This window comes from Ceratotherium simum, chromosome 10 (assembly GCF_057802395.1).
Source record: "Ceratotherium simum simum isolate JZ-2026a chromosome 10, ASM5780239v1, whole genome shotgun sequence".
Taxonomy (NCBI): Eukaryota; Metazoa; Chordata; class Mammalia; order Perissodactyla; family Rhinocerotidae; genus Ceratotherium; species Ceratotherium simum.
Genome location: NC_141909.1, coordinates 73087889 through 73109614, shown reverse-complemented (window position 1 = coordinate 73109614; position 21726 = coordinate 73087889). Strand labels below are relative to the sequence as shown.

At 43.5% G+C, this 21726-nt stretch overlaps 1 pseudogene; it reads left to right on the top strand.

Annotated features, from left to right (window-relative positions):
* The window catches only part of LOC147916178 (cilia- and flagella-associated protein 337-like), a 134848-nt pseudogene that overhangs the window by 71914 nt on the left and 41208 nt on the right, over positions 1-21726 (top strand).

The following is a 21726-nucleotide window of genomic DNA, read 5'->3' as shown; positions in this document are numbered from 1 at the left end:
GATTGTGGGCTGTTATCTCCTGGGGTGTTTACATTCCGAAGAAATGGCAAAATTTACAACTTCAAAGGACAGAGAAAAAAATGCAAGGTTTTTTTTTTCCCTGAGAGTTTTGGGGTAATTGCTATTTACTTAAGTGCAGAGCAATTGTACCTCTAATGTCCTGATGTTTTTACAATATCTGCAAATGTCTGAAGGCAACTAGGAAGAAGTCTGAGTGGACTTTAATTTTTGTTCTAATTTCTGTTTTTCCATAAAACACGGACTTAACCATGGAGGCAAGAGACACCCCTAAAGGAGAGTGCAAAGGATGCAGCCCTCACAATATCCAAAAATTTTGTTCCCAGAATTAGCCTAAGAAAATAAAGACGATAACTATGAGGGTCCCTGTTTTTAAATAGCACTTCCAAAACATAGGGAATCACTTGTTCCCCTGCTTTTGAACAGAATAGGGAGACTGACCAAGCAAAAAGTTCACCGAATTGTTTTAGTTTCCCTAAGCTTGGCTCCACAGCCTACTCAGCTGCCCGCCCGATGCATATGCATCTTCTGGCTGGAAGAAACAAAAGAAAACAATGACCATCCCTGAGAGAAATGAGACTAACAGAAAACAAGAATATTCTTTTCAAATCTTTGCCAGAGTCGTCTTTGCCCAAGAAAATAATTTCACAAATAGTTTAGAAATTTAGAAAATTTAAATTCACAAAATTTAGATCCTGCTACTCTAAATTTAGAAAGAAAGAAAAACGAGGATTTTCACCCTATTCATCCCCACTGGATTTTGCAGACAGAGATCTGGGAGGCTGACTAAGAAATGCTTTTTGTGCCAGCTTCTTTCAGACATCCCAGGATCTCTTCATCTGCAGTAGCCCCAGGGAGAAAGCAGTTTTCCAGCTAGTGAGGTCTCCTGGATGTTTCCCCACAACTGTCAGGGAAGGGGAAATTCCCCCCTTTACCCCTCTGGAGTTCTTATGGTTGGACTAATAATAAAACTGACACAAGATCAGATTAACAGGAAGTAAAAAAACAATTTAATGTGTATGTACAAGAGATCATAAAATGATTTTTGGAAAGTAAACAAAGCAGGCTGTTTATATATCTTTTTTCTTTTTCTTTTTTTTTTTTTGCTGAGGAAGATTCACCCTGAGCTAACATCTATTGCCAATCTTCCTCTTTTTGCTTGAGGAACATTTGCCCTGAGCTAACATCTGTGCCAGTCTTCCTCTATTTCGTATGTGGGTCGCTACCACAGCATGGCCACTGATGAGTGGTGTAGGTCCACACCCAAGAACCAAACCCGGGCTGCCAAAGTGGAGCACGCTGCACTTAACCACTAGGCCATGGAGCCAGCCCCAGTTTACATATCTTTTTACACAAAGAAACCATAAATCTGTGAGGATTTGACAGAATAAAGAAACTTAGGTTTGGGATACATAATTAGTGAGGAAGCTAAACAGAGTTTAGGCTTGAGGTAGTAAATTAGTAAAAGTAACAAAGTTTGCTTACACAGGCTTCTCAGCCCTGAATTCCCTAGCTCTGGTGATAAGGGTGTCTCTATCTCCTGGTATGGGGAGAGTACTTTTCAGATGGGAAATTTATTTCCTGCTTTCAGGGGAAACAGAGAGACAAGGGTCAAAACTTTACTTAAGTCAAACAGGTAACTTTAATTCAAAATAATCAATATGCCATTTTGAGATATTTGGGGGCAGCCTGCCCTGAGCCCCAACCCTAGAAAGTTGAATGTAAGAGGAATTTTGATAAATGGTGTCTTATTTTCCCATTGACCAAATATAATTTCAGACTTGCTTTATTTTCTTGACATGCTATTCAGTTAGCAGTAGCTCATGCTACAACTTTAAGTTCCTTAATACTCATCCTTCCTTACCAGACTGTTAGATACATCATTTAGCTGAAAATGATTGATTTCTGTGTGGCAAAATACTGAGGAGAATCCTTTCAAAACATGAGGAGTCTTTTTGCAATGCATAACCATCTCCTAGTTCATATGGTTATTTAGTGTTGTCATTGCGCAGTTTGGGTTTTAGGGTCTCCTTTTCTTATCTTGAGAAATACTAGAACATGTTGACTATATGCGTTAGACCAGAAGCAGATTTCTTCCCTACTTCTTGTTGTTTTCAGGAGGCATAGGAGGCAGCTCCCTGACAACGACCAGAGACTGACTTCTCCTCACCTGTAATCTTTTGATGACAGAACCAGAAGAAGCAAACTTTCCCCCAAAAGTGTCACTTCTTCACCCAGGCCATTCCTCCACATAAGTACACAGTAAGCTGTATGGGAAATGAAACAAAAACAAAAGCACATTTTCTTAGAGATACCTGGATTTGAACATTACTTCAAGCCTGGAATAAGCATAATAGAATCAGAGATTTAAATGATAGATTTGGAGAATTCTGAGTAGAAAGGTCCTGGGGTACTCATCTCATCTAACTTACAACCAACCCAGTAGAAGTTGAAACCTCTCTACCACATCCCTGAGAAGCAGACATTCCAAATTGGCTTGACCCTTCTGGAAAAAGAGAGCCCTGTCTTACAAGGCAGCCCCTAAAAATGCGGATTATTTCCAAATATTAGAAAGCAATCCTTATGTGATTCCAAATACGCTTTCCACAATTCTAGGAAATGGGGTAGGTTGAATACATGCATCTACTTTTACTCCCTCCTAAATAAAACTCATGTAAACAACAGGAAAGGGAGCTTTTTGTACCCTGAAGGCACAGCCCCATAAGGATGCAGCAAATGAGAGGAAACGGCAGCAGTAAAATTTGGAAGTTGAAAAGCAGATAAACAAATGGTAAGTGACTTAGGAAATCCAAAAAACCTAAGTGCTTAGGTCAGCTGTAGGAAAAGCTGAGAGCTAATCCATTTCACAGTGTAGACCCCCACCCTGCCCCCCAGGCCCAGAAATTGGCAGCACTACCTCCTAGATCGCTGACAGCCATACTTTCCCCTTCTGGGCAGGAAATAACAATAAAATGCCATTATTATCTTTGGGGAGACAAGAAGAAATCCATTAAATAAGAAGATGCCATTACAGAGGAAAATTCAGAGAATAAAAAGAGTTCTTGGAAACTAAAATTGTGATAAAAATTTTTTAACTCAGTAGAATGGTTGGAAGATAATATTCTCCCAGAAAGTAGGACAAAAGACAAAGAATATGAAATAAAAGAGAAAAGATAAGAAAACTATAGGACCAGTCTGGGAAGTACAACATCCAAATATTAGACATACAAAAAAGAGAAAAGAGGAGGAAGAAAATAATCAGATAATTTGAGAACATTTCCTAAAACATTGAGAGCAAAGAGAAGATTCTAGAAGTATGCAGAGGAGGAAAAAATCGGTTCAGCATGCATAGGATCAGGAATCATATTGGATTGGGACTTCACCACAGCAGTACTGGCAGTGTAGCAATCCCTTCAAAAATCTGAAGGAAACTTAGCTCCTCCAACACTGAATTCTGTACCCAGATAAACTATTTTTGAAATGTGAGTAAAATAAAGTCATTTTCAAAGATGCAAAAGGTTTCAAAAATGTTCTTTTCATATATGTATCCTTCTCGGGAAACCACTGAAGGGTTTTCTCTACAAAATGAGGAAGAAAACTGAACAGAAGAAGAACTGGGACACAGGAAACAGAAGATACAATGAAGAAGAGGGGCAAATGGCATCCCCAGGACGACAGTGAAGGAAGAACCTGGAAGGGAGCAGAATATGTCACCCCAAATATGCCCCTTTAACATAAGGATTATTCTAGGCTGATTATTTTTAAGAAAGAACACAGGAGAAGCTCTGAAAATGGGATATAAGTTACCCTTTTGTAGGAGCAACTTAGATTTATATGAAAAATTTCTACTTGTAAGGGTATCCCCTTCTCTGTACCAGAAAGAGGAGGATGACTCTAAATCTCTAGAAACTTTTATCAGTGGAGAAGGCAATGACCTAAGTCTGTATAACAACTATACCCTTGTTCACTGTGCTTTGCTGATAATCTCCCATAACTGCCTCCCCACCCCCCAACATCTTTCTTTTGTCTTTAGCTGGAGATGGTATTTAAGGTGATGGCTTGGGCCATTTCAGGGAGTTACTCAGTTTTCCTTGGTCTGTCCCATGTATACAGGAGGTATACATGTCATTAAACTTGTTTGTTTTCTTCCTATTAATCTGTCTTTTATTACAAGGGGGTCTCAGCCAAGAGACCTAGAAGGATAGAGGGAAAATTTTATTTTTCCTCCTCCATAGACCCAAGGTGACAACTGTATACCTGGAATAGGGCAGCCAGAGCTTCTCAGAAGATGAAACCAATGGAATGAAGATCTGATGGAGCTGAACGTTTTGAGAGGAGATTGAGATGGTTAGTAAAGAATGCCAAGTACTCAGAAGTCTAAGCAAATGAAAGTAGAGAGTCAAAAGATAATACCCCAAACTGAAAAACTAAGAAGCAATGCAAGCATGCTATTTAGAGGCGTGGAATAGATACTAAGTAATCATCAAAAAGAAGGAAATGTGGAGGCCTTTGGGGAGGAAAATGGAGAGAGGGGTCAAGCTTCTTAAACTTGCAGAACTATTTGACTCTTTAGGCAAGTGCATATATCTTAGATAAAAATAAAAATAAATTTTAAAAAAAAGGAAAGAAAAACAAACATTTCCAAAAAATTCTAGTTTTTCAAGTGTATGAAGATGAATATTAAGTATTCCCTTCTCCCATGGAAAAAGTTTCTAGTTTTCTCAGCTGTCCTTCATATGACCTCATTTCACGACATCTCGTCATCCTGGCATCTCTTCTGGACAACGTACCGAGTGCTCAGGACTGAACACCACAAGGCACCATGTGACTTCACCCACTGGCATATTACTTCCCACATTCAAGCCACATATTCCTCATCCCTTCCTTATAAATTGATATTTTGAACCTAAATCCAGGGCTTTCCTTCTTGCTAAATTTCATTTTATTTATTTTTGGTATCCTTATTCTGTTTGGTTAAAATAATTTTAAATGCTCATATTGACATCCAGTAGATTAGCTCTCCCTCTGAGCTTTGTGTCATCAGTAAATTTAACAGTACTTCTTTGTATTCATCCAAATCCTAGAGGAGATTGTTGAACAGGGCACAGTGAGAATAGAGTCCTTGTGGCATGTCACTAAATCCTCCCTTGAGGGTGAGATTCATCTGGTATTATTCACTCCACTTTGAGTAGAAGTATTCATTCATTTGCTTAAAAGATATAATACAAGGACACCTTTGGAGGAGGAATAAAAAAGAAAAGGTACTGGTAATAACAATTTCAGGAATTTTTGTCCCTCTAAAGAGTCATAGCAGGACACTTCAGATGCATCTGGGTGAACAGGAAAGAATTTCTTGGAGCTTTGCTCTATAATGGACCAGCCCTCCCCCCGACACACACATACACGCACACGCACACGCACACACACACATAGTGAAACAATTTCTCAGTTCATCTGCTAGGAGCAAGATTCCCACATGGCGTAGGCCTACCACAACCATGGAGCCATGACTTCTGGATGCCCTGTCCTTGTGAAGTGTGGGAGGGGGCACCCATAGACCGTACATAGAGCCCCACGCCACCTCTCAGGTGGTCCTGGGTAGGGGCAAGGGACTGGAGGTCCCAGTTGCTTTGATGGCCTCCTCCAGTCTCTGCTTCTTCAGGGACTCACGCTGGTGCTTGAATAGGCATTAGATTATTTTTTGACAAACTGAAAGGTGAAGTTCAAGGTGAACAATTGGCTGATGACACAAATGTACTCAAATTCATCAAGCCAGCCCCGTGGAGAACTGTTATCTGGATCTAGCCAAACTGATATCAGAGTAGACAAAAAACTGAGAGAGGAAAGACTATTTAAATCTCTCCTGTAGATCTTCCAGAAAGAACAGCTTTTGTCATCAGTATCCCAGGAAATCTATCTACTTTATGCTCAGTGGAGATTAAAAAACAGATTATGAGTCTCATCTGAAGTAAGAAAATATTAGTGCATCTGGGTGATCTGTCTAAAATATTAGACAGAAACTATCATCAGAATGAAGTGTACATTACAATCACATCCTTATTTTGAAGACTTTGTCCCATCAATTAATTCACGCATAAGAGACTGAATCCATGTTTCCAAGCAATAATTCCAAGGAGTTTAAAGGTTTTTCCTAAAGTTTTATCTCTTAAAGTAAGAAGGCATGTTTTGTTTCAAATCAGTTACCTTTGATTACTGATCACCATCACCATCTCTCTAATCTCACTAAGTCTGTAAACTTGGCCAGTTTTTCTCTCCTGCCCTATTTTCTGTCACGAAAATTCCTTCCCAGATATTAAATGTATCCAGAGAAATGTAACATAGATGATAAATGGTATTATGAAAGAGAGGTTAATGGAAGAGGGCCAGAAAAGTTTTAATTTGAGAGAAATTTAAGCGAGAGAAGACTGACAGAAAAAGTGAGTTGAAAGATTCTCAAAGCTCTACAAAGGAAGGTGCAGGCTGAGGAGACGTACTTGTTATTTACTCTATTGTTAGAGAACAGACACTTCATAAAGTAACAATACCAGACTTTTTAAACTGCTTCTTGAAAATTGCTTTTTAAAGAGAGATGTTCCATTTAACCAGTGAGATCAGATTCATTGGGGTATTGTTATGGAAACCAAGTAAATTTATACCTCAAAATAAACCTTAAAAGGACAATTCCACAGGTAAAATGGAGATTGTCAGGTAGTCAGCATTGGTTTCTGAAGTTCCTGTAATCTGAGAGTAGACACAAGAAGAGCAGTGGATCCTGTCAGTTCTGAAGTCCTGTGAGTTTGGGCCTTGAGATCTGCTCAATCTATAGCTTTCTGTGCTCTTTGGCTAGACAAGTGCTCTGGTGAGGTAGAGGATGAGGGACATGGGTGGAAAGCTCAAGAAAAGTGGTAGTAAAGAGCTTCATCAGGCAAAGAGGGGCCTGAGATGTGAGGTAACCTGACAGGAAGTTCATCCGGAGAGAAAGTGAGTCCTCACTAGACTCCCCCTCACCCCTCTACCATATGAGACAGTCCAGCAAGGGCCGTAACCAAATCAAGAGTGCGTGCTGAGTGCCTGTCAGTTTAGAGTGTCTTTCATTGGTCTGACAAGACCACTATTCACAGAAAATTCTCAAGAAATAACTTTTGAGTGGATTGAAGGCATACACATTTTACATTTGAAAAATAGCCAAAAGTAATGAACAATTTAAATGAAAAACTATACTGCCATGCTAGCAATTAAAAAGTACAGAGTAAGAGACCTTTATTATGATATAACTAATAAAATGAAAAAATAATTACTAGGGGAAAAATCCAATATTGGACTGCTTTGGGAAAGCCAATGCACTTCTATGATTGCTAGCAGTGTGTCTAAAAACATCTTGCCTACAGGCTTCAGTGACATGTAGATCACCATTCCAAGTTACGTCAACTCTGATATTTTCAAGGTCATCTCAATGGATCACTCACAGCTCTAAAACAGTCCCACAATTCTGTTGAACTAAGAGAACATCAGTTGTAGACTGGGGTGTACAACTAGTTAATCTATCCATTAAGAATGCTTCAAGCTGCAATCCAGGCTTCCTGGGTTTGAATCCTATCTCTGTTACTTGCTAACTTTGGCGAGTTATTTAATCTTTCTGTGCCTCAGTTTTCTTATTCTTAAAGATTTTTATTTACTTATTTTTTCCCCCCAAAGCCCCAGTAGATAGTTGTATGTCACAGCTGCACATCCTTCTAGTTGCTGTATGTGGGACGCGGCCTCAGCATGGCCGGAGAAGCAGTGCGTCGGTGCGCGCCCGGGATGCGAACCCGGGCCGCCAGCAGCGGAGCGCGTGCACTTAACCGCTAAGCCACGGGGCCGGCCCTCTTATTCTTAAAAAGGAAGAATAATAGTGCCTGTTTCACAAGGTCATGTTGAGGAATAAATGAGTTAATATGTGTAAAGTGCTTCGAACAGTGCTTGACACATAGCAAGAAGTGAATAAATGTTTGCTATTATTAAGTAACAGAAAAAATCACTAACAGGATAAAGGAGTTTATCTTTCCTTCATTAACAAAAATGTCAGGATATAAGTGGTTGCTGCATTGGTTTAGCTTATCAATAGTGTCTTCAAGAGCCTTCAGTCTCCATCATGTCACTTCACCATCTTTAGCATGTTGGCTTTTTGTCTTTCAGCCCATGGCCTCATGGTCTCCCAATGGCTGCTATAGCTCCAGATTTCTCACATCAACAGTGTTTAAAATTAGAAGGAAGAATGCCATCCAGGGGAGAGGAAGAATGAGAAAGAAAAATGTGAGAGAGAGAGAAAGGGAGACTATCTCATACCATTTTCACATTTTATGAAGGAGCAAAATATATTCCCAGAGCTCCTCTGCTGATTTCACCTTATCTCATTGGCCACAACTGGGTCACATGACCCCTGAAATCAAGGGACCTCTGCCTTGGTTTTGTTGGCAGGGAAGAAGGGGGAGAATGTCTGTTGGGTAGACAACCCCAGGACCTCCACAGTTAATCATTCCCCTGTTATACCAACTGCTTTGTTCCTGCTTAGCCTGCGGGAAGAACGGTCTGTCTCTCAGAGCATTCTTGTGAATTAATGGATAATTAAAGAGCTTTTATAACATATGAGGTCACTGATGCCACCTCTAAATTCCTCCCATCTGCCTTCATGCATGATACCTATGAGGAAGGTCCACTTCTTTGTGGGACTGACTTCGAAAGCCCAATATCTTCTAAAAGGCTACTCACGCACGGACTGGAACACACAAGGGTACTCGTTGGAGTCCTCAGCCAGTCAGGGTTGGTTGAGTCCTTGCTCTCTACCAGGCCTCATGGGGCTCTACACCCTTGCCTTGGGGGTGTACACATCTGGATGAGAGAATAAGAGCCGCACACATCAAGCCTGTCAGTTACATGCTCGCCTTCCCTGGAGTCCAGAAAAGGGAGCCATCGAAAGGTCTGGCATATTCAGAGAGGTTCCTCTGGAGGATTTATTGAGGCCTCAGAGAGGGGGAAAAATTTATATGAGCAAAAGAGAAGAGAGAGGGAAGTCCTGATCAGAGGGATAACCTGAGAAAAGGCTCCTATTTGAAATGAGCAGCATGTGGGAGGGATATTCATTCTTATTCTTTTGAGATTTTTATATTTTTTCTCCTTAGAACTTGGAAGAAGCTGCCCAAAGTCGAGAACATGCCAAGCATTAGCATTAATAATGCTATGACCTCTCCAAATGTAAGCTATATCCGCTGGAAAGTGCATGGAGACTGGGTTACTCAGGTAAAAAAAAAAAAAGAAATGTTTAAGTAAAGGTAAATTGGAATATACCAGCTTGTCCTCTGTCTCCTGGGATATCACCCAAGCAATCAAATAAATAACAGTTTATACTCTTTAATGAGTCACCACTTGTCCTGAGATGGTTTTATTAACCTAGCTGAAAACAAAAATAAATGTTGCATGAGATACCCAAAATGGCACAAAGAATGATATATATCTGATTTCTAGAAGCTAGTGAAGTTCATCAATTTGAACTTCCTGGCCTTCTTGTTTGGGGAGTCTCCACCCAGGTATCCTTTGGGTCTGAAGATGGTAGGAATGAGAGCCAACTCAAATGACTCGAGTGTCCTAGGACCAACAATGTGACTGTGGACATGAGAGTTGCTTCCCTGAGATTTCTACTGGCTCTGAGAAGCTAAATTAGTGTTTCTCAAGTGCATAAAAAGGCAAGACACAGTCCTTTATGTTAAGACAGCCCAGACACCAAATGCAGAGTGGACATGCTGCCCTGAGGAGCAGGAGGGAGAGCAGGGGTCCTTCAGGAGTGATGAGAGTCCTCTGCTGGGAGTGCATAGACATCCCTTGTCTCACCAACATCTCTTATCTCTTTCTAAATACCTCAGGCTTACACCAGGTAGGGAAGATTTTTTTGTGTGTGTGTGAGGAAGATCAGCCCTGAGCTAACATCCGATGCCAATCCTCCTCTTTTTGCTGAGGAAGACTGGCCCTGGGCTGACTTCAGTGCCCATCTTTCTCTGCTTTATATGGGATGCCACCACAGCATGGCTTGACAAGCAGTGCATCAGTGTGAACCTGTGAACCCCGGGCCGCCGAAGTGGAGTGCACGCACTTAACTGCTGCACCACGGGGCGGGCCCGAGAAGATTTTTAATAAAGAAGACTTACACAAGAAAAGAAAGCTAGGAGATATTATTGGGTGAAAGGAAAACAACTCAACTTCTTTGTTAAGTGAAAAGGAAAATTAAAGGGGAAGAAAAATTGGACCAAGAAAATAGCCTTTTCCAAATGGTCTAAACGATTAAGACCAATAAAGTTTCAAACACGAAGAGAAGAAAATAGAATACCAGTCCTGCAGTAGAAAGGAGATGTGAATTAAGAAAACTAGATACAAAAAGCAAACAGCAATCTGACTAAACACACATACATAAAATCGCCATGGAATACGTTGTGTTTCTCCAAGGTGACTGGAACACGGTTCTTTTTTCTTCAACTTTTTTGAGGTACAATTTACATAGCATAAGAATCGCCTATTTAGGGTCGGCCCCGTGGCTTAGCGGTTAGGTGCATGCGCTCGGCTGCTGGCGGCCCTGGTTCGGATCCCGGGCGCACACCGACGCACCGCTTCTCTGGCCACGCTGAGGCCGCGTCCCACATACAGCAACTAGAAGGATGTGCAGCTATGACATACAACTATCTACTGGGGCTTTGGGGGAAAAAATAAATAAATAAAATTTAGAAAAACACTGCCTATTTAAGTGTAAAATTAATGATTGTAGATAAGTTTCCTAAGTTGTGGAATTATCACCATAATCCAGTTTAAGAACATTCCCATCACCCCAATAAGATCCCTCTTAACCATAGACAGTTAATCTGGTTCCCACTCCCAACCCCGAGCAACCACTGATCTACCATCTGTCTCCATAGATTTGCCTTTTCTGGCTATTTCCCGTAAATGGAATCATATAACATGTGGCCTTTTGTGCATGGCTTCTTCCGCTTAGCAAAATGGAGCCATGCTATTTGTAGAGTGTGGACATTTTGTCCCACGAATTGCCAGCCCCCAGACTCCACTCTACCAGACAGCCCACCTTCTCTGACTTGCCCTCTTCAGTCTTCTGAGCCTCAGAAAGTAGAAGGAACAATACCAAGACCCAGAGTCAGTGCTGCCCTAGGAGTGACTGCTCATGGAGAGTGGGGTGGGGAGCAAACAAAGCTAGGCTTTGACGTTGGCATAGGCGGTGCAGAAATGGAGCCTACAGAGAGGAACTGTACTGTAGGAGCATTCCCCAGAGTCGGCTGTCCTTCTGCTCCCCACCAATTCAGGGGGTGTGTTCATGACCTTCCTCACTGAGAGGTCCGCCTTGTGAGCCGCCTTGGGGAGACTGTTCCGATGGAGAAAAGGCAGGGGACAGTTCTGAGCTTTGTAGGTTGCTCTGGCCACTGAGTCCTGTTGTCCTGGGCCATGCATCAGGTACCAGAAAACCTCTCTTCCCTTTGGGTCTGTGGTTTCTGCATTCCATGGGGGTTAGAACCAAGCATTATCTTCTCTGCATCCTCCTCTGAACCTAATGTAGGGGAGAAAGAAATTTTCCTCCACTCTTCTAGGTTTTTCTGGCAGGTCTAAGAATTAAATTGACATGAGATGGAATCACAGGAGAAAATCAAACAAAGTTTAGTAACATGTATACATGCGAGAAACCCAGGAAAACTGAGTAACTGGCTAAAATGGCTGAAGCTACCACCTTAAACACGGTCTTCAGCTAAAGACAAAACAGGATGTTGGGGGGTAGTGGTTTGGGACTTCAAAGGGGAGGAAGGCAATTCACATGGAGATGGAAAAGCAAATAAATGCCTGGTAAAAAAGTGTTTGCCATACCTTGCAGAGACAATGGGACGTGGGGAGGACTTGGATCAAATGGGCCTTGCTAGGTTCTTCCCTGTCTCTCACACCTGGTTCAGATTATACTGTAGTTATCTATGGTGATAGCTCCTTCCCAGAACAGGCCTTCTATCTTAAATTCTCTTAGGCATTTCAGGGGAAGGCCAAAGTTTCTTCCTGAATCTTTTGTTCTTAAAAATAATCAAGCCAAAGACACATATTTTGGGGTGGCAAATTCTGCCCCCTACACTGGCCTAGTGCCTGGAGGGTCTAAATGATAGGTGGATCATCCTTTGTGGCTAACCTGTTGCTCTTTCAACACTACTGTGGCTTTATCCAGTTGATACGCTCATGTTCTTAATAAGAACTTCTGCTGGGGAAGAAGGTGTCCTGAGAGGAGAGGAATGCCTCAAATCCCACCGAATCTAGTCCCTTCCACCTAGGGTCCTGCCTAAAGGCCCTGGTTCCCCAATTCCGGCACATCAGTTTTAGAGCCCGGCTCCCGAACATCAAAGACAGGGGAAAGAGTCTTTTACCCTTCCCAGGATGACACTCAGCATAGCTTCCGATTTAAATATGACATATAGTGAAGGATACGCTGTTTTCTCTGTGAAACCCCTGCGGCTATGCAGGCCACATTCTGATTTTCTCAGAAATATCTAAAATAGGTAGTAGAAACTGCAGCACAGTCTGTGAGACAGGATACCCAGCAACTGCTGGTTCTGGTGTTAGCCTTGAGCGAGTATGAAGGAAAGAACCCACATACACTCCGCACTCCGCTGGGCCACCTACACACCCCTGCCCACACGCAAAAGTGGTTTTTTGTTCAATGTGCCTATCCTCTGAACAAGCGGTTCCTCTCTCCCTCTTGAAATGTGTGTCGAAAGAATGCTTTAGATATTGTTAAACTCTTACTTGACCTGCTGTGTGATCTTCATATTAATTAGCATTTTCTCTCTGTGTCAGTTCTAGCTGAACTACTACGATTCCATCAAAGCCGTCATTTCAAGCTCCAACCACGAGCTCACTGCTCTAGTAATAGGTACTGCTTCCACTCCCCTCACGTTGGTGATGTTCTCTTTCTGTGTGTCAGATCCTGGGATGTCTCCCACCTTTATCATTTCTGCGTTGCAACAGGCATCCCACACTCTGCTAATAACTCCTGCTGCAGCTCAAAATGTGACATACTCCACTGTGTAATTTACTTTAGTTTTGTAAGCCTCACACTGGGCTGCCGCAGAGGCGGAGTGGGGGGGGGACTCCTATCACAGGGCTTTGCACACCCTGAGAGCTCGATCGATATTTGTTGAGTTGAAATTCGAGCAAAATCCACTTCAAGCAATCTCAGGCTACACCGTTTGAGCACCCCTAATGTTCTACATGATATTAAATATATAGTAATATCAACATAAGACAGTGGTCTTGGGGCATTTGTATGAAGTGAGATTTGGGAATTTTAAGAATGCAGAAGGTATGCTGGGTGTAACAGCTTTCAGTGATGGCAACAGGAAGACCCAGAACCTGAAGACAATTGGATTTTCTGGAAGCTGACCTTTGACCAAGTGAACTCAGAGAAAAGCCAAAGAAGAGCCCAAGTCCCAATCCATCCCTCACTCTTACAGTGCCCAATGCACAGTTAGTCTGGACATGGACTTGACCAGGCTGATCTTGGGTCTATGGAGTAGGGAATGTGGCAGGGTGACTGTGCTCTTCATGTGGGAGTCGTCTTGTCTGGACCAGACTGAGGACGTTCATCTTGGCACTGGCTGAACTTCAAGAGGTCGGTTGGTCCAGATTTGAACCAGGAATCCAGACTTTTTTACAATGGACTGTTCTTTGGATACCAGGTCATGGGCTGAAATAGACGCGACCTCTGGTTGGCCCTGGAGCATTCTAACTAGAACACTTACTTAGTGTCAGGCAGTAAGCTCCTTCCATGTATTATTTTATTTAACCATAACAACCTTATGATTAGATCCCACTATTATTAGCCCTATCTTATAGATGAGTAAAGTAAACTAAAGCACAGAATTAGCTTGTCCCTGGGTATTGTTCGGGGCTTTTTCTTTTCTTATTATTTTTATTTTCTTACTGTATTGAAAGAGACCCAACTCAAACTGACAAGCAAAAAGGAGAATTTTTTGGATGGCTCATATAACATGAGAAGGGCAGGAAGGCAGCTGAGTGTTGGGAACCGCTTGGAGCAGGTACTCAAGTGCTGCTCCAACTCTGTTTCTCCATCACCTCTGATTCCCTCTGCCTGTCAGTTCCCTCAGACAGCAGTGAGCCCATGCCTCACGCCACTTTGCCACCAACAGGGACTGTTTGGTCCCCGGTCCAACCAGCCCTAGGAAGGTTCTCATTGAACCAGTTTGGCCCATCTTTGGGACAATCACCATCCAACTGACCCGGGAAGAGCAGGGGCAATAAGAACCTAGCAGGACCTGTTCAAATTACGTGATTAGGGTACAGGAAGGTGTGCTTTCCAGAAGTGGGGATGGGAAGAAGAGGTTTACTAATTATAAAAAAGTGAAGAATGTGCACTGTCACAAGCTCAGAAACGAAGGCCAAAGACTTCAACCCAGGTCTACCTCCAAAGCCTGTGCTTGTAATCCTGCACCTATAGCGACAACACCCACTGGGAGTGTGTTAGAAATGCAGAGTCTTAGGCTCCGCTCAGAACTGCTGAATCAGAGTCTGCACTGAAAAACAGCTGCGGGTGACTTGTGCACGTGTCAAGTCTGAGAAGCATCCTTTAATCAAAACAATGTAATTTCTTTCCTATCTTTTCTATAGTATTCTACTCATTTTTATAATTTTTTCCTAATAGCTTGCCCCTTGAAGACTTTCTTCTTAATTCTTCACATTTACTTTATTACACTTCTTACTTATTTTGTGAAGCTCTCGAGAGTATGTTGGAAAACCCAATCCAATTATTCAATGCCACTATCATCATATTTCATTTTCAAGTTGATACTGATGAGGATTCCTTAGGTGTGTTTGGCACTTACTAATTTATAAAGCACGTGCACGTTTGTCAGTGATTCTCAATCTTGGCTGCCCGTTGAAATAATCTGGGGGACTTGATGAAATCTGATTAGCTGGGTCTTACCATTGGAGATTCTGACTTAATTGGTCTGGGGTAAAGCCCGGGCATCGAGACTTGTAAAAACTCCCCATGTGATTCTAATATGTGGCCAAGATTAGAAGCCACTGTTCAAGGGGGTGTGGCCCAGGCATCAATATTTTTTAGACACTTTCTGGTGACTTTCATTTACAGCCAAGGTGGAGAAGCACTCACATGCATTATATTTGTTATTTGATCCTCATGGTAGCCAGGTGAGGTATGAATTGTGTGCACCCCCATTTTATGGGTGAAGACACGTAAGCCTAGAGAAGTTTGCCCATCAGGTCACTTAGCAGGAAGAGATGGAATTGGGACTCGACTCCAGTTTTTCTGACCCCAACACCAGTATTCCACCTGCCATCCCCTAGACTTGGGTTGGTAAAGCCCTATCCCTCAGGCCCTGGGTCTTGCAGGGAGATTCTGACCCTGGAGTAGAGTAATTCTCTGACTGCAGAGAAAAGAAGTATTATCATGTACCTAGGGTAGTGAGAAAGTTGTAGCTGGTAAAAGCTCCCTTTGATGGTCTTTGTGATCTTGGGGTGGGGGGGGTTCCCTGCATACCTGGGCTGCAGTAGCAGCCTGAGAAAGGAATTAGGGAAGAGCTCATACACAGACACTCACGTCCACTGCCCAGCCGGGCCCCCTGGACAGGGAGGTGGGGAAGGCTGGGAAGGCAGGAGTTGCGTGTTTATCACAAGAAGATGGTCATGACTTGGGTCTCTTTCTACACCAGATCTTCTCCAGGTATTTCATTTGCTGGGATTACCTTCACATTTTTCTCCTGACCTTCCTAACTATCCCTCACCTTCTTTCTCTCCTCCTCCCAACTCCATCCCTAGCCCTAGCCCTGGATTTTAAGGGCCTGGTTTAAACTCACCACCCAGTGCATTTGTCACGAATACAATATTTAACACCATTTTAAGCGCCTCAGAAGTCAGCCACCCACGAAATGACCACAGCCATTTCTTTTATGATGCCTTCAGCCTAGCTGTGCCGGAGCCTGTCTGAGCTTTGGGAAGGCTGAAATCCTAGGGGTTTTTTTCCTCTATTTTAATCCTTTGGAATCCTGTTCCAGTTGCCACTGAACATCATGAAAAATCAGTAATTAGTCATGCCCAAGGTCTCAGAACCCTATGAAATACCACCTTGCTTCTTTCTTGACAAGATTTACACTGAGGCCCCTTCTACCTCTGATTCATGGCCTTCACGCTTACATTATCTTTCAAGGAAAGCTTCCTTTATAAATTTCTGATTCACTGACATTTAAATCACCAAAATGTTAGAAAGAGATGTGCAGTGGTTGAGAAGTTTCTTGGGAATTTTCATTATACTTTCTTGGAACTAGGAAATTGTGATTTTCTCAAACGATAGTGGATATGAATCCTAAGAAACTGAAATTCAGCCTTCAGAGCCTGAAGCAGCTCAAAATTCAGTGTTTGGGCAGAACAAAAGCAATTAATCCACAATGAGGAACCCTGAGTTCTAGCTCCAGCTCTGCCACTAACAGAGCTGTGACCTCAGGCCTCAGTTTCCTTTCCAGTTCAGTAAGAAAGCTGGACAGGAGCTCTAAAGATCCATCCAACTCAAATTCACAGATCCTTCATTCTGCTGTAAGTCTCCTGTCCATCCCATCTCCCTTCTCACATTACAGACAGTGGAGACCACTAAAATTGCTTACAGCTCTAAACCACTATTAAGTATCTATAGAGATCTAGATAACTCTATTATAGAAAGAGTCAGCCCCCCACCCGCACCTCCCCACTCCCTGGTTAACATCACTGTAATTTCTCCATAGTGGGTATTTGTGATGTGCCAGACAGGATGCAAAGATGAGAATACAGTCATGTGCTGCATAATGACTTTTCAGTCAATGACAGATTGCATATATGACAGTGGTCCCATAAGACTAGTACCATATAGCCTAGGTGTGTATAGGCTGTACCACCTAGGTTTGTGTAAGTACACTCTATGATGTTTGCATAAGGACAAAATCACCTAATGACACATTTATTAGAATGTATCCCGTCGTTAAGTGATACATGACTGTATTGAGGCTCAGAGAGCCTTTGGGGCAAAACTCCTGGAAAGAGTTGCCTATACTTGCCCTTTCCAATGCCTCTTCACCTGGTCTGTCTAAAACCACTCCAACCTGACCTTTGTCCCTGCCACGCCACCAAAATCACTCTTGTAAGGGTCATCGGTGCCCCTCATGTTGCTAAATCCAGTGACCAATCCTCACCCCACTCAGTCTCTCAGCACTTGCAGCAACAGACCACTCGGTTTCCTCCTATGCTTCTCTCATTTGGCTTCAGGACTCCAGCCTCTCTTGGTTTTCCTTCCATCTCACCTGTTGCTCTTCCTCTGTCTCCCTTATTTGTTCCTCCACATCTCCATGACTTAATGTGGGAGCCTCCAGAGTTCAGTCCTTGGCCTTCTCCTCCTCCATACCTGCACCACTCCCTCGATGATCCCCTCCAGTACCATTGCTGTCAATTCTCAAATTTATCTCTCTACCCTGGCCCCTCCCTGAACTTCAGCCTGGTATTTCCAACTGCCTAGGATCTGTAAAGGACATCTCCACTTGAATATCCCATAGACATCATAATTAAGTCCAAACCTGAATCCAGATCTTCTCCCTCGCGCCATCATCCCCATCTTAGTGGGTTCTAAGTCCATCCTTCCAGTTGCTCTGGCCAAAATATAATAGTCACCCTTGACTCCTCTCTCTCACAACACACATCCAACCTGTTGACCCTGCCCATACCTGGAATCTGGCCTCTTCTCCCCAGCCCCACTGCTCCCATCTAGTGAGAATCACTATCTTCTCTTCCCTGGATCACTGCAGGAGCCTAACTGCTCTCCTTACTTCCACCCCATCCCTAGAGTCTGTTCTCCACACAGCAGCCAGAGAGATCTGTGAAACTAGAAGTCAGATATGTCCAAATCCACCTGTAGGCCCCTATCTCGCTCGGAGTAAAAGCCAAAGTCTTCCAGGCCCTGTGTGTCAGCCCAATTCTTACTCTCTGGCCTGGTCTCCCACCTCTCTCCCTCCCTCACTCTGTTCCCGTCATGCCAGTCTCCTTGAATATATGAGGATCTTTTCACTATTTCTTCCCTCTGCCTAGAGGGTTCTCCCTGCAAATGTCTGCGTCTCTTACTCCCTCACCTCCTTGAAGTCCTTGCTCAAATGTCACTTCTCAATGAGGCACTTCTTGTCCACTTTATAATGTACAGGAACAGCCCAGCCCCTGCTCCTGGCATTCCCAACTCTCCTTACCTGTTCTACCTCTGTTTAAATCCATCCAAGCACTTTCTAGAGTACCATCTAATTTATCTATGATGTTTGTTGTTTCTGGTCTGTCTTCCTACATCAGAAGCCAGCCCCACAAAGGCAGGGGGGTTTTCTGTTTTGTTCACTGTTTTGTCCCAAGTGCTTAGAATACAGGGCACAAAACAAGTGCTCCATAAATAGTTGTTGAGTGAATTTATTTGTGAAGTCAAAATTCAAACCACATTCCTCTCTCTCCCAAAGCTGTGCTCAGAAGCACTCCAGGAAAACTGGGATTGTGTAGTGAGAAATCTTTAAGTGTATTTCTCCTGTGCCCTTCTCCTTCCATCCCCCCATCCACCCCCCCAACGTGTCCCCACAGCGTCCTATGCCCACATCACTGCTTTGTGTTGTGCATGTATGTGTCCATACACACACACACACACACACACACACACACACACTCCTCTGTTATGTGCAGTAACACCAGCACCCCCACCCCTAATGGCCGCTTGAGAGTCATAATCCTGTCAGGAAACAAGGGAGCTGGTTCACCCCATTCCACAACTCCTTTTGAATTAGTTTAGTCTCCATTTCTGGTAAGAGCCCTTCTATGGCCCCTTAGGGATCCCCGTTTACATACTCCTGGACTTCAGAATTCAGCTTAAGGTCAGCCATCTAGTCCCCAATAGGCTCACCTCAGGCAAGAGGGAAAATCTGTAACAGAAGAAACCAACATTGCATAGAGGGCTCTGCAGTGTAGGAAGTGCTTTCAAGTGCGCTTGTTTACTTAAGGTGATGGAAGGCTGGAATCTCTGGCTTCTTTTGGTTGTTAATGAACATGGAAGAGGGGCATGTTGGTCAAGGCCATAGAGAAACCAAAGCTGGGCCTTGAATGTCTTCCCTCCTGCAAATCTGAGCAGCGTTCCATTTTGTGACAGCAGATCTGTGGGCTCCCGCCATACTGAGGAAATTGAGGGAAGGGAGGAATAAGATATAAGGAAGGATGCGCAGGAGAGGTCCCAGGATCCATCTTGAAACAGGAAGAGTAAAAGTCGGAGTTTGGAGGGAACACGTCCACATTGCTGCTGACCCCATGGGATGCTCTGAGCTCATGACTGTGGACATGGCCTCTGGGTCAGCCCTGATGGTAGAAGCCTCAGTGGACAGTCAGAATTCCCCTTCCACCAGGACCCCAGCACCTGAAGACTTATCTGCTAGTTAATGTGCTGGGGATCTGAACCTGCCTTGAATCTGCTCTAGGTTTCCATGGTGATTGCTTAAACTTTTCATCATCCTTCCTTCAGATCTTGGGGGAGAGCTATGCTCTCTGGTTTCCATGACAACCATTTAAACATGTATCTCTGTCTGGCTCTGTTGGAAGAACACTGCTAGAGATCATGCAAATGAACTGGCTGCTCTCCCTTCACTTAAAAAAATAAAAATAAAGTGACACACCTGCTTAGAAGTTTCAGATCTCGGCTCATAACAAGAAGGGTGAAAGTGTCAAACCGGCGTTTGAGGAGAGTTTGCTGAGCTGCTTCAGCACTTCAAGTGCTCACTCAGATACACAAGCACACTCTGCCATCTTAAGTAATTATCTACACTCAGCACTTACCCTCCCCTCCCTTCTGCCTGGCAGATGAAAGAGCTGCAAGTTCAAGGCTGTTTACCTTTCTGCTGCACATTAAAGGAGGAAGAAAAGGACGGGGCCAGAGCAACTAGCTAGCCACGTACCCAACCCAGCCCTTCGAGACTGTGGGAAGAAGCCGTGGAGAGCAGGTTGTCACCTCAACTCACTGTCAATAAACTAGCCAGGGGTGGCCCAGGACTTGAATTACAGGCCTAAATAATATGGAAATGACATATCCCAGTCATTCAGCGATGACTCCACATTCTCTATTGGAATTCATGGACAGGAGAGCAGCCATATGACTCCGAGGAAGGAGAGCTCAGGAGAAGCGGAAAGATGAGAGCCCCTTCCCCCTTCCTGGACACTTACTTGCCCATTCTCTACCAAAGCAACATGCCCTAAACCAGAGGTCCCGAGAGACAGCAGTCTCAAGACAGCAATCTCCCAAGCAACCTCAGACAGATTTAAACATGTTTTGAAACTGGGTACCAACATTTAAAATTCTGGAAGTTTCCAATGTAAATAGTGATTTCCCACTTCTCTTGAAAAATCAACAGATCTGCCTCAGAATCCTACCTCACAGGGTCTGCTGGATTGCAGTAGCCCACCCTCCCAGAGATGAAGCATGCACTCGCTTTGGTTGAAATTTTCTGAATAGCAAATTCTTCTGGAAAACAGTTGAACTTGTAACTTGTGATAGTAGACATAACACCCAGACAAAACGAATTATCCCTCAACTAATTGCTGAAGTCACAAATGATGAAAGAGAATTCTTATTTGGCAGTGGGGGAAGGGGGAGGCTGAAGATTAAATATTCTTCCCCCTTCTTTCTCCAATGCCCTTTCAGCCACCTTGGACAAGGCTGAGGTCGGAGGTCAGGGTAAGCCAGCTGAGGTGGATGGGGGACGCAGTGGTGGATGTATTGGGGATTTTCCTCATGATCCTCTGGTGAGACTAATGTCTGAAATCTTCAGGAAGGCCTTTGATTGCTTCTGTATGATGTTACTATTTTGATTCTATTGTTCAGTAGATTCTTAAACTAATAAGCCATTTGACTGACAATAATTGTAGGACAAAATTGGCTGGTTGGTTGATGAAACTGATAGGTTAACTCAGTGAGCCCTGATTGAGGAGTCAGACAGCCCTGGGTTTGCGGCTTGGCTCCACCATTTTCTCAATGACACTTTTCTTAACCTCTCCAGGTGTAAGTTTTCTTACCCGTAAGGTGGAGGGAAAGGTGATTGCCTCAGTGAGTTTCTGTGAGGCTCAAACAAGATTGTGTATGGAGAGGACCTGGCATGCCTGGCACTCGGTAGAGATTTTTTTTTTTTTTTTTTGAGGAAGATCAGCCCTGAGCTAACATCCATGCCAATCCTCCTCTTTTTACTGAGGAAGCCTGGCCCTGGGCTAACATCTGTGCCCATCTTCCTCCACTTTATATGGGACGCCGCCACAGCATGGCCTGACAAGCCGTGCATCGGTGCCCACCTGGGATCCGAACCCAGGCCTCCAGCAGTGGTGCGCGCGCACTTAACCACTACGCCATGGGGCCGGCCCCTCGGTAGAGATTTAATAAGTTAGTTTCCTCAGATGAGATGGCCTCTTCTTATTTCCTCTCGCTCCCAGATGTCCCTTGTTGCCTCTTTTTAGAGAAGGAGGGGGAAAAAGTCTTGCTTTTCTTATACTCATCATTTTCATTCTACAGACTGTCTATGGTTTAACACCTGGGGTGAAGGAAGACAAAAACACTAGTCATTGCTGAGAGCAAACCTGGGGCCCTTAAAAATC